Genomic DNA, 13352 nt, shown 5'->3' on the forward strand with positions numbered 1-13352 from the left:
GTCTCGTTCTTGTATATTCAGCACATATTAGTGCAACACTTTCAGCACTCAACTCGATTCCCCATGCTATGACCCCCACCCCTTCTCCGCCGTTTCCTTGCCCTAATCTTATGGCCATTTTTTTTCTTCCTGTACGCACAATCTCGCCCTCACGCAGTTATCACATGCAACGTTGCTAAGTGCTCCCTCCGACAGAATATGGCGCGCATTATACAACAGCTTTTTGCACCTTGTCGTCGTGTTCTACTTCAAATTGTTTGCTGTGAACATACCGAAGTCTTGTGCCCTACGATAGCTGCTGCCTGCACAAGATGTCGTACTCCTTCCGGACTCGAAATCTGCATTCAAACAAATTTGCCTCGGTTTACCATTGAGAACGTTCCCACGCAAGTCGCTATCACTCGTGAAAGACCTCAGCTACCTTTTCACAGTGAAGTTTGAGTGGATCCCCTTTCACTTTGGGATCGCTGGAAATGACGAAGCTGAAGCTCTTGCATACGCACCGCTCTCACGTCCCCCTTAACTGAAAGTAACAAAAAAGTAGTTAAGTCACGAAATCGAACATTCATGCTCATTTTCTGTCGCATTGTATTCCGCCACGTGCACCCTGCATGACCCGGCGGTTTCGTCGAGTGGAAGCCTCTCTACTGCGTCGAATAAGGACTAGATCTGCATATACCCCTGCAAGATTATTATTGCGATAGCAATTATATGGACACTTCAAAGCAGATTTCTGCCGTCGGCGTCGCCGTCGTCGTCGCCGTCGCCGTCGCCGTGAGGTTCCGTATGACGTCAATGGAGATGAAATCGTCGCCGATGATGATGATGATGATGATAAGTGGTTCTTGAGGGAAAGGGAAAGGTTGGCGCTATCTTCTGCAGCCCTTGAGGGAGCACGGCTCAGCGCCAATTCGCCGCGCGCCGAACGCTGTATGTGCGAGTGAAAGGGCGCGAGGGACGCGCCCTTTCACGGGGAGTGAACGCACGGCGGAGAACAAACGCGCGTTCTGCGCCGTGCTCCCTTAAGGGCTGCAGAAGTAGGCGTCTCTTTCCTCCTTTACAATCACCATATATGTAGAACAAACGCGCCTTCTTCCGACGCGCGAAAGGCCGTTGGGGGGGGAGGGGGAGGGGGAAGGGAAGGGAGGCGACGTTGAGCTGGGGCACCAAGTGCCTATTTATATCAGAGGCTCCGGCAACAGTCACCAACGCCGCACGCATTTTGTGCGAACGCGGGCAAAACGCCGACGGCGTCGACAATAGTTCTGCGTGTTGCCGGTGCTGCTGCATGTCCAAGTTTATACAGCTGATAAAGCTACTATCATTACTCCGTATAGCTCTCTACAAATTTGCTATCGCAACTGATGCTTCACCTTTAAGGTGAAACTGCGACAACTTTTTCAATACGCGACCGCCGATTCTCTGCTCTGCACTTCGTACAACGACACCGTAGACATCGAATACTTTTCGTGGTCGTGCCGAAGCTACCGTGGTCAAAGAGACGCTCTTCTTGAGAACCTACAGAAGAAAGTCCTTCCACATGCGCGCCTGCAACACCTTGTGTATTTGGAAAGATCCGCTATAGCCCTCAAAGAATCTTCACACCTTCTTCTTAGATTTCTAAGTGTCACTGGTCTGTTCGACCGGTCAGAAATAGGCCAGACACACTGCAAGAGACGCTCAGGCGGAGCAATTACAGGCCTCGATTGCCGGGCTAAAACCGCCTGCAACTACAACACTCCACCAGCACCAAGTTTGGTTCCTTTCTACTGTTCCACTCTGCTCTTCCAAGAAAGAAAGAAGAAGAGCATAATATTACATCTATACTACAATACTTATAATAAACATCAGCGTTGCTAAACAGCACAACAATCCCAGTACCTCCCAAAACTCACCTATAGTGCTAGACATTATGGTCGTTCCTATATAATTTTGCGGTTTCATTTAATATTTATTTTGATGAATCCATGAATGCAACCTGGTATAAAGATAGAAAAAAAAGCATAGGACCAACGCCGTGTCAAAACGACGATGTTGTTTGTTTTTTCAATCTTTCTGTTCTTTCTTTCTTTTTTTTCTCTTTTTTTTAACCTTTCATTTCGCTTCTACCACTTCTTAGCAAAGACCGCTTCTCTCCCTAAAGTGCACTCCAATGGCCAGCGCGTGTAAAGCAGTGAAACAGAATTGTATATGTTGTTGTTCTTGGTCATCGATGACTTATGGATCAGAAAAGCTAAGACCCAAGCGAAACAACGGTCCGCTTCATTAACGTGATAGTGCACCACCGGGTGTGGTTGCCAACTTATTTCCACACATGATTATACAAAGCTTCGGACGTAATGATGCAAGCGAGGTGGCGCAAGTCTGCCATTCGTCCTTGCTTACATGTGGGCACGAGGACCATCATGCCGTTTCCGTAGGTGTACGCGAGTGCGTGAATCATTGGCGGCCAACCATGGCGACCGTTAGCGTGTATTGCTCTCTTCGCGGTCGCACCGCGTCGGCCCAATCGCCGGAGCCGGCCGCTTTCGGTAAGACTAATGAATTCAGACAGGCGGAGGAGGCTTGCAGGGAAGAGGAGGGGAGCCGCAACGTAGAAGTGCCCCTCTGCCCGCTCCCATTGGCGTCTTCCTCCATTACTACGTGCGGACCGTCGGTCAAGTTCTTTGCGCTTGCTTTTGTTTCTCTTTATTCAGCCCTCGCGTGGCCGAGTTGCAGCGTCCGTGGCATTCATTACGCGGTTCTTGTTTTATTGATTCGCTGACTTGGAAAAGAAATTGCCCTTGTCCGCTGTGTTGGTTCAAGGGCCCCGCGGCTTGTAGTGGGCGTTTCCCGGGAGCAGACGCTGTGTTTCCCGCTTTCGAAAAATACTAAGCTTGCTTAGGCAACCCGATTTAACGGGACAACCACCACAAAAGTGCCTTTCAGTTGAGGAGAAAAGGAGAAATGATTTACTAACTGTTTTACTCGATGTCGTCACGGCGGCCAAATGCGATCAATTTATTCTGTCTTCCACTCTCACCCTCTATCTATCGGGCTCCGTTATTATTAGTTTTAACGTTCTTCCTTCAAGGAAGCAAAAGGTATCGCTGGACGGGAACGCGTCTTGTGTTCGACCCACTGACCTCCAATTGATTGATTGATTGATTGGTTAACTTATTGATTTATTATTGCGATAGCAATTATATGGACACTTCAACCGGATTTCTGCCGTCGCCGTCGCCGTCGCCGTCGCCGTGAGGTTCCCTATAGATAAAATCTTCGCCGCGCGCCGTATGCCCGAGCGGAAGCGTGCGGGGACGCGCGCTATCACGGAGAGCGAACACACTCAATCACCCACGCGCAAGCAAGGAAGCGGGAAGCCAGCGCCGGAGAGAACGCGGGGGGGGGGGGGGGGGGGGCACTTTTACTTTGCCAACAACCGCGCTCGTCGCTCGCCCCGCACCGTATCTTATCTCCACACGGCTCTGGCCTTTATGCGCTGTGCATTCGCCACTCAGTTTCCGTTGAAGCGATAGACCGCACGTACCTTCGCCCGTTGCTGCGGCGTATGGCGCTTGCTGCCAGCGTTTTGACAGTCGTTGTCTGCAGTCATTCAGTGTGATCTATTCATGTTTGTTTGTGCGCGCTCACACCACGCTTGTTCAATCAGTTAGTAATAGTCGGGCCACATTTTCCAACGCACGCTACCGCTTTGCAGACATGCAATGCTGCCCGGGTCTGCAGTGCAGCGCTGCAGGTGTGTCCCTTCGCACGCACTGCCCACGGGAAGCGCTTCTCATCAACACCACCGTTTCACACGCGCCTTCTCGTGGTCATCGAGTCTCTCTTCATGTCGGTCTACTTACGCCGCAGCACACTTGTTTACTTAATCATCTCATGTTTACTACAATTCATATTGCTACCAAAGCCGCTCACCTTACTTCGTATGACATTGCTGTGTTGCTATCGCATTCATTGCTTCGCCCTTAGGGCGAAACTGTGACATTTTTAAGTGAGTGAGTGAGTTTAATGTTCTGAGTCGACTACACTTGTCCACGCGAGGATCTCTAGCCGGAGGTTCCGGATTAATAATGGCCCCTTCACGTTTCTAGCATGGCCAGAGTACTCTATGCAGGAGCTTTCTTGCTTTCCGTATCCGTCGACATGTGGCAGCATTGACTGACCTCGCGCATCACCGCAGGACGTCATAACGGTAAAACTGCAGTAGAAGGTAGCCATATTTTTTTTCTATGCGTGACACTCAAGAGTCGCAGTTTGTCAAAACTATTTATTTGTTCTCTCGCATTGCAGCGCTTGGCTACACCGTGCGACGCAAGTGCTGGAGTCGTTCTGCTTCAGGCACGACGGAAGCCGATCTAGAAATAGTTGAGCTGAATGTGCGCGGAATCACAGCAAAATGAAGAAAAGAAAAGAAGAGGCGTACTCGGCACGTCTGCGCGAATTTGCACCGCTTTGTACAGCACCGTAATGCTCCGACAGTTGACTAAAGTTGAAGCGACAGAAAAGAAAGCGGAGGCGTTCGAAGGCACGCGCGCCGACATTTTCGAACCGCGCGCTTTTCGGGAGACGGCGTCCTACAGTGACAAATGCAATTTGCAGTCTTCGATGTGGCGGCAAAAATGTCGCACTGCCTCTACGTGTACGTATTTCAGGCCTCCGGGACGTTCCGCGTGTCTCTCGACGCATTGGCGATGCGAAACAAACCTCGATGCGAGACGCACCCCGTGCGTGCCTTTACCATGCACTCTCCGTTGTCGACATGTCTCCTTGTATTTTCCTTCAGGTATCAATTCTCTCAAGACAACATCTCCTTCATTGGTGTTGCCTGGTATTTGTGTCAACCTGCGTTCGTGGACTAAGTCACTCAGTTTTCAAATCTCTTTCTCTGTCTCCCTTGAGCGGTATTTCCTGGCATCTGACACAGTCCAATCTTTGTCCATCGACGCGCTTTGCTCGCAGCTTTTTCTTTCTTTTCCTCGAGTACATTTGTGCGCACCGGTTTCGGCTCGCCAAGTCCACCTGGGCGTTCGGAAATCGATAACCGTGACACGTGTCAGTTCGGAAAGCGAACACCGGGACGTAAGGTCGCCTGCACCAATCGCCCAGCCCAGCCTTCGACCTACTTGCTCTCCTATACACATTGCGCATTTTTGCCAAGCAAAATATTCCTTTTCTTGCTCTTTGTTTCTGTCCCCCCTCCGCTCTGCTTGAGCGGGCTCTCTCCCTGCTAACGCCCGCCGTAGTAGGTGGCTCAGCGGCTATGGGGTCGGGGCTGTTGTACACGAGGTCATGGGTTTGGTTCCCAGCCGCGTTTTTTGGTGCACGATAACAAACCTGAATCCGGAGCCCTCCACTATACGATTTGCCTCATGACCAATGGGGAAGTTTTGGGACGTCGGATGCACCAATTGAATTGTATTTCCCGCTACGTATCGAAGTAATACAATACGACGTTTTGCATATCGAATCCCGAAACGATAGCACTGACGCGCCAAGCCGAAGTCCTATATATGGTATATCGAAACTCCTTTCCACCGTTTACAAAATGAGTTTGACGAAAGTCTTTAGGGCGAGCTCACTTTTACAGTGAGAACTATACTATTTAAAGCAGTCATAAGCCGTATTTGGTTTTAATCCCCAAGGCCGCTTCTATACTGAATACGTTTATGCATGCCACCGTCGGATGTGTACTTTCTTCGCGATTCAACTAAAGAGAAAAAACAACAACCATTTACGAAATATCTACCCAGCGTCAGTTCTTGCATAAATTTGCTATTTCTTCAGATGCTGTAAAATTCGAAAATACACTGGCATGACGTGTTCGACTTTTCATTCGTGCGCACGCGCTCTCAAATTGCGTTGTTGTCTGCGAAGTGTCGTTCAATACAGAAAGTAGTTGCACGCGTATGCATGGAGACACTTTTCACGAATTTTCATCAGCAGTGATAGCAGCAATATAATGCTTCATGAAGAGAAATTTTGAAATATTTCCGTGAAAGACGGAAGTAGGTCTGTGCAATTTACGCTGTGCGGTTTGGTCACCTTCAGTTTTGCTAACTAGCTTAAAATACGCTTCGGCGAGCATTTTATTGTTTTCTAGCAAATGTGGTGAAATATGACACGTTAATATTTACCACTCTTATGATTGTCTAAAGGATGAACGATAAAATTTAGGCTTCCGATGGCCGGGGCAACTAGCCGTCGCTTTAGTCTTATTTTCAATGCCACAGGTTTCGTCTAGCTGTGTGTTGTAGTCGCTAGATTGCAGCATTATTGAGTTTTCACTTATTTCCAAAAGACCGTCAATGGTTGGGTTAGCCTAAAGTATTTCAGCCTGTGCGCCAGGATTAATTTAGTTCTACAGGAACTTATACTGTGTTAGATTATTCTGCCAACTAACTTTTTCCTGACAAACCACGTCAGCGCGCCTCGAATGCAGAAAACTGTCTTCCGAGTAGAAGTTAAAAATTGCTTCGTTTACTCAATAGCCAGACGTTACCGGAATGCCGATAGACTGCATCTCGGAGTGATTTAGCTGCACGTTTCTCACGTAAGAGAAGATCGATCCTTAAGCTTAGCAGTACTGACATGCGTTCGCAGACTGCTGTGCATCTATATTTGTAATTTCGCAGCTGTCAGAGCCACCTGGCGTACGTTGCTCTGACAAAGAAAATATACCCACTGCGTTCAGCTGCAGACTCCATGTACGCTGCGGGCTACTGGCGCTAGCATGCATGTCAACTGCACTTTCCTCGCAGAAGAACTTTTTGTAGTAAAAACCAAGTTTTTAGACACAGTGCTGAAGCCGCGCTTCGTTTTTAACGATGTACTGAAAGCGCGTTTCCTTCGAGCTCGCGAAGTGTTTCCCTCTTGATCATCGCAGCGTGACCGAAAGGAATTCGAAGTGCTCAAAGTATTTATTGCGAAGCGCGAAGTGTACGCACAGCCCAGTCTCGCCCTAGGCGCGTGCGCATCTATATAGAATCGACGTTCGGAGCCTGTAATAACACCTACACGCAAACCTTACTTCTAAAGAGAAACGAGACAAGAGTGTACAGCAAGTTTCGCAAGACCGTCCGACAAGTGCGCAAACGAGAGAATATTCAGCGCACAGAAAGCGCGCTCTTGTGGTTTCCTGAAGAGCATCGCTTTTACTCTCGTCTGAGAATAGCGAAAGCGCGCAGCCATGCTGCTGTTTGAACGATGTGTCACTCATTGATGGGATAGGCAGCGCAACTCGTGAATTTTCCATCGCCGCCGTCTTCGCAAGAGCGAGCTCCCGATGGTCTAAAGGAGAGCAGGCGCAACATGGTATGACGTCAAAGGCGAAATGTATTCTCGAGCTTAATGCTATCGTCAAAACTGCACGACCGGCGACGCGCCAGCATTGCGCATATGCGCAATTTTGGTGCTTCAATTGATTTATTGGCATGAATCGTGTTGCGTTAGATAGAGAGAGAATAAACTTTATACAAATGGGGGGGAGGTGTTATGGGTGTGAGCACTGATGGGCTTGCGCAAGCCCCTATCATGTGGCAAAGCGTTGCGCAATAGACTTTTTATTGATACCGGGGCACATCTATTACAATTTTTAGGACAGATTAATTTGACTGAAGGTCTCAATTAAAGCGCAATAAAATTAAATGGAATTGTGGCTGAAGGTCTATTAAAAATATGAACAGACCTTGCGAGTCACCATCATTAGCTTCCACTGCAGGACGAAGGCCTCTCCCTGTGACCTCCAATTACCCCTGCCTTGCGCTAGCTGATTCCAACTTGCGCCTGCAAATTTCATAACTTAATCATCCCACCTAGTTTTCTGCCACCCTCGACTGCGCTTGCCTTCTCTTGGTATCCATTCTGTAACTCTAATGGTCCACATGTTATCCATCCTACGCACTACATGGTCTGGCCAGCTCTATTTTTTGCTCTTAATGTCCATCAGAATATCGGCTATCCCCGTTTGCTCTCTGATCCACACCTTGCGAGTACGCCCGTATTATCATATGCCACAATAATTTTGGAAAATTTCATATAAGCACCATCGAATAAATAGAGTAATGGAAAGAATATTAAGATACTCCCAACAACACCAAAAAAAAAGAAAATTTTTGCTTGTCCGGAGCCTGAAACACAAGTTACTTGTGGGTGATCGATTCGGCCCGTAGGAATGAATTGAAGCGCATGCTAATTGACATTAAAAATGCTATTTTTGCTTGACCCCTCTTTTTCATAGCTGCGTTTGAATCGCAATCCGCGCTCTGATGCTGTTTGCAGTTATTCCTCAACCGCTTTTCGTCCGAAGCTTAGCGCCCGACCTCAATCGACCTCGGGTTCTCTGCCTTTACCAAGCTGCACCAGAACACCGGGCAGCACTGTTCAACAAACACCTCTCTGTATTATATTTCCTGTATATAATGTTATTTCTCTCTCTTCATAATAATTTTTTTTAATTATGGGGTTTTACGTGCCAAAACCACGGTCTGATTATGAGGCACGCCGTATAGTGGGGGACTCCGGAATAATTTTGACCACGTGGGGTTCTTTAACATGCACCTAAATCTAAGTACACGGGTGCTTTCGCATTTCGACCCCGTCGAAATGCGGCCGCCGTGGCCGGGATTCGATCCCGCGACCTCGTGCTTCGCAGCCCAACACCATAGCCACTAAGCAACCACAGCGGGTCTCTCCATATTGCAACTAAATGTCGTGAAAAAGCCCACAGCGAAAGTTCTCAAATTTCGGATTTAATTAAATAAATAAGATAGTTCACTACGCCATGTCGATCAACCCTACGCCCATACGTTGCAATTCTGTTCCTGGCCATTACCTCATTTGTCCGTATATTAGGACAGTGGTCAGAACCAACGTATGCACTTAAGACAGCCAGAACGCAATTTCTCTTCCTGCTGTCTAGCTCAACGGGCCTGCCAGAAAGGGTGTGATAGTGACGTGTGCCACCTAAAAATTTCGTGTGCCGATTCCAATGTCCTTACCCTTCTCTCTCACTTCCTATAGTTTTAAACCCTTGTTGCCCCCTGTACAAGGTAGAAAACCGAACTATATTTTTTTGCTTACCTTCGCTGTCCTTGCTCTGCTTTTCTCGCTCTCTTTCTATCACAGATAATTGTATGTATTTACCTTCGTAATAATGTCCTTAGCTGAACTAATCTCACCACTTGGTTCATCTCAACTACTCCTTAGAGGAGTAATTGTATCCATCAGCGATAATTTCTTGTTTGGTGATGCGTTAACTAACATTACTTGCTAGAATGCGGTTTCATGTACTTGTATATCTTGTCTTTTTATTGTAATAGCTTTGTTTTCCTTGCTCATTGTATTCCTACTGAATTATTTGTCAAATTGTATTTTTATGTTGTACTTGTTTCTCTTGTAATACTTACTGTTGAATTTACCTGTAACCCACGCCCCTCTGTCAAGCCTTCACAGGCCTTGAGGGTATAATAAATGAAATTAAAAGAAAACGTTTTGTCCGGAGGTGTTACCGCGCTCTCTTCATCAGCTAACCTTCTTGAAACCGATTGTGCCCGTTCTGTCTTATTGGCCTTGTTGCAGGCTCTGAACAACATGACGGATCCATGGTCCGCCTTCACCATTTGGTTTCTGATTGGGCCGTCCAGTCTTGAGGTAAGCGATAATAGGAACCGTGTCAGTCGCGCGTGAAAAAGTAGCCCGATATCCGCCGAAGGACGAAGATATCCAAAAAATTACCAGGACATTATACCATGACGTGTTGTAGTTAGAAATATACATGTGCTTGTTGCTAGAAAAGAGGAAGTACAATCTAATGAGCTAATCAAGATTGCATTTAGCTAATCTATCACTGCAGCGTCCATTAGCAGCTGTCCGGCGAGGTTGACACGCAGTATGTCGGCTGTACTTTATACGCGTATAAAGCGGTCCTGATGCCGGCATCTGTAGCGTCAGAACAGCATGACGCATAGTGGCGTACCGTGCAGCGTCTCACTGACGTTACCGGCTGTAATGCGTCCTATTTCATTCAAACGTATACTCAGGGAATTGCGGCGCATCCTACCGCGTAATCTCTGCCAGCATGCTAACCTGATTTTTTCCATTGAGGCGTATTGTTTGATTGCGAAAGCTGAAGTCGGTGCCACAGACAGTCGAAGTTCGTTTCTTTCATTTTTTCGAACATATATACAATTGACAAGCAGTAAACGAACGGGAGAAGCAGGCTGCCAACTTCCACCTGAAGGGGCACAACACCTACCAACTCTTCATAAAGGGGGGGGGGGGGGGGGGGGGGGGGAGTTAGCAATTAAATGTGTAGGAACGTTTCTTCGGTTTCCACACAAAATAATGTTCGGGAAAAGAAAAAGCAAATAAAGTGGGGGAGGGGGGAGGCGGTGGGTAGTTTGCGTCATACGGCGCGTCCATATACTATGCCGAGGATTGTGCGTCGGCCTTATCTATTCCTCTGCCAATTTCGCAGTGAATCAACGTGGTTACATGGCGTATAGAGTCGAAGCCGATGTCAGATCCATCCTTGCTTTCTATGAAGCGCCATACAACGATCGTTATTGAAAATCACCGGATATTAGCTGGCGCATGGTCCAGACCGCGATTGTGGCCTCTTACGTTTGCTTAGCAATGAGTGTGACTCAGCTAGTTGATAACCCATAATACCATGCAGCGCACCAGGGCTTCTGTCCATCTGTTTTGTCAGTCATTCATCCGCTGGTGCGCTCTATAGTATTGGCGAGCTCAGCGCCTTATTTATTTGCTAACGTAAAACACGTCTGCATGCCATGGAGAAGTTAGGATCAAGCGCTAACTCTCCAACTTGTCTCCCGCTTGCCTTTGTCAATCGGGTTTTCTGCCAGGGGTATAATATGGTCATGGTACTTATTCGCAAGAGTTTCCATGCCATCGGTAAAAGTTGGAACACTTCAAGTCACGTTCGTGGCTTTTAGTTCTGGTCCTTTTCCATGTATTGTCATGCGAAGAAATAAATTTGTAGATTGATATCCAACTCATACACCTCGCACATTATATTGTACATTGCCTTCAGTCCTTCCCAAAATTAAATATTCCTAAAATTAAATATGAAACAATTACGTAACGTATTCACCCCGAGTATATATATATATATATATATATGAGGCCAGATGCATGCGGAGCTTTATCAAAGTGGCTTGATCATTTTAGAGCGCAGCTCTCAGGCGCCCGTTCCTGCCACGAGCGTCGGCGTCGTGCCTCGTAACCGATCGAACGAGCACAGCGACAGATGAGAGCGAACGCGGAGCGCATCGGGCGATGAAAGACGGTGAGAGCGAAGACAGCGCGAGGAGGAAAGCAGAGGAGGAGGGTGCAGCGGAACCATGAGGCGGATAGCGGAGGAGGAGGGTATGGCGAGAGCGTGTGAAGACACGGCCGTGGTGAAGAAAAGCGTAGCGCCGCGATGGCTACGAGATGGCGCCAGAGTAGCGGGCGTCGTTATGGTGCCTCGCTCCTCCGCTCCATTCACGGGGGAGCGCGCGCATCGAGGCACTTTATACGCGTCGTCTCTTCACCAAAGCGCTGCATGAGCAGAGGTCTGTCTGCGGCGGCTGTTGTGAATCGCGCCACGCGTCAGCCACGCGCTGCCTCTCACCATCTCCCGATTCGCGAGGCAATCGCGCCACACTTCGCTCCGTTTGGAACGTACCGCACCAGACTGATAGTCCGCGCCAGCCAATATATCGTGAAATGAAAACACGCATAGAGCTGCGCTCAAATTTTGCACTAGAGAGTATCGTAATCGTCGGTGAATTTTCATCTGCGTAACTTTTCGAGAAAATAGGTATTAATTTGATGTGGGCCGTTTCGCTGTCACATACGACGAAAAGCAATCATAAAGTGCGTTTCGGATATTGCGAAATAGCAAACGCGATAATCCACGATGCAGCGTCAATGCGGCAACCCGCCACACGATGTTGCATATTCATATCTGTGTTTATTCAAAGAAAATCAGTTTTTACCCTCTCGAACATGAGGAGACGGTAAGTCCGTAAGTCCACTTTGAATAAGAAGCTGCTTCTTGCTTGTAACAGTGGCATACAAACAAAAAAAAAGAATTTTTGCGTTCGTAACGTGCCAGTCAGTAATAAGAAGTGTTTTTCAAGATATAACTGCACGTAGTACGCATTTTAACGCGACAGCGTTAAGTGCCATATGTCGCCGAAAATCCGTTGTCCGCGGCGTAGCCGGCGTAGGCGTCCGGTGAGCGTAAAGTATTCTACAAAGCACTACAGTTCTTCTATCACAAAATTACTCATACCTTGTCTTACATTCTTTACAAAGGTATTCTTCGGAATTTTGAGAATGACAGCCCACAAACAATTGTCGTGAAACAAAACACCAATAGCGCATACCTTTTATGTTAAATCTTCTCAGACTGAGGAGATTCTGACTGTCTCTCTCTCTCTCTTCTCAGAATGAAATATTGAAAGTTCAATATTTCAAGTGCAGTAGTTAAAGTTCGACAGGCCGCGTTTCTACCAGAAAGCTCGCCTTCGTGCATAGCGTTCCCCGCCGGCGTTTCCCGGTAAGCATTACGGTTACATAAGCTGGCGGCGCAGTTGCCGGGAAGCGTGAGAAGCAGTTAGGGATCTTTGAATGTTATCCCGTTCCACTCTTAAAGGCCAAGCTTAAGCGTCCTCCAAATTTTTTTTTTTTTTTACAGTGAAGCTGTTAAGGGCTAGGTTCCAGGAGATCGCGTGCGTAGACCGGCCGGCGAGTACAATTTCGGCTGCATGTGTGTGGTGGTTTCCCGCCAGTTGTGCCTGCACAGGTGTCAAAGCTAATGATGGATGGCCTGTTTTTGTACCCCTCGCCACCAGCCATGCCTCTTTCACAAGTGTCGCGATACTCGGCGGCGGCACGTACGTCCCGCCAATCGTTGTGCCCCTTTCTACCATGACGTAGAGGTCGCGCTAGCGCTGTTGCCCTTTGGACTCGCTACGAGACGGACTAGGCAGCCTACATGCAACGCTGCATCTAGGCTCCCTAGGACGTACGCTCGTTTAACCACATCTTCCAGGATCCTGACGATGCCGTGCAGTGTGCCGCGGCCATGAACGCTGTGGCTCATACCTTAGTCTAAGACGAAGGGGTGGACTTGGCGCAGCAAACGCACTACTAGGCCATCGCATCGGGCGAAAGCAAGACGCCGGTGTCCTTGCTATTTGACGAATATGACCAAGACGCTCAATTTAGTCAATAATGATAATATATAAATTCCCTATAACAATATTCGCTATAGCAGACTCACCATAGTCACTGTTTCGCTGGCTTCCATCTTCACAGTAGGGTAAGGGCTCTGAATT

General features: G+C 47.9%; 1 protein-coding gene across 2 annotated transcripts in view; it reads left to right on the forward strand.

Annotated features, from left to right (window-relative positions):
• LOC119442433 (ADAMTS-like protein 5) overlaps window positions 1–13352 on the forward strand; it is a 179194-nt gene that overhangs the window by 119096 nt on the left and 46746 nt on the right. For both annotated transcript variants that reach the window (XM_037707312.2, XM_049662143.1), the window contains exon 2: window positions 9580–9651. The gene's annotated coding sequence lies outside the window, so the exon portion shown is untranslated. The remainder of the gene's footprint in view (window positions 1–9579; window positions 9652–13352) is intronic.

The sequence above is a fragment of the Dermacentor silvarum genome, chromosome 2 (assembly GCF_013339745.2).
Source record: "Dermacentor silvarum isolate Dsil-2018 chromosome 2, BIME_Dsil_1.4, whole genome shotgun sequence".
NCBI classification, from domain to species: domain Eukaryota; kingdom Metazoa; phylum Arthropoda; class Arachnida; order Ixodida; family Ixodidae; genus Dermacentor; species Dermacentor silvarum.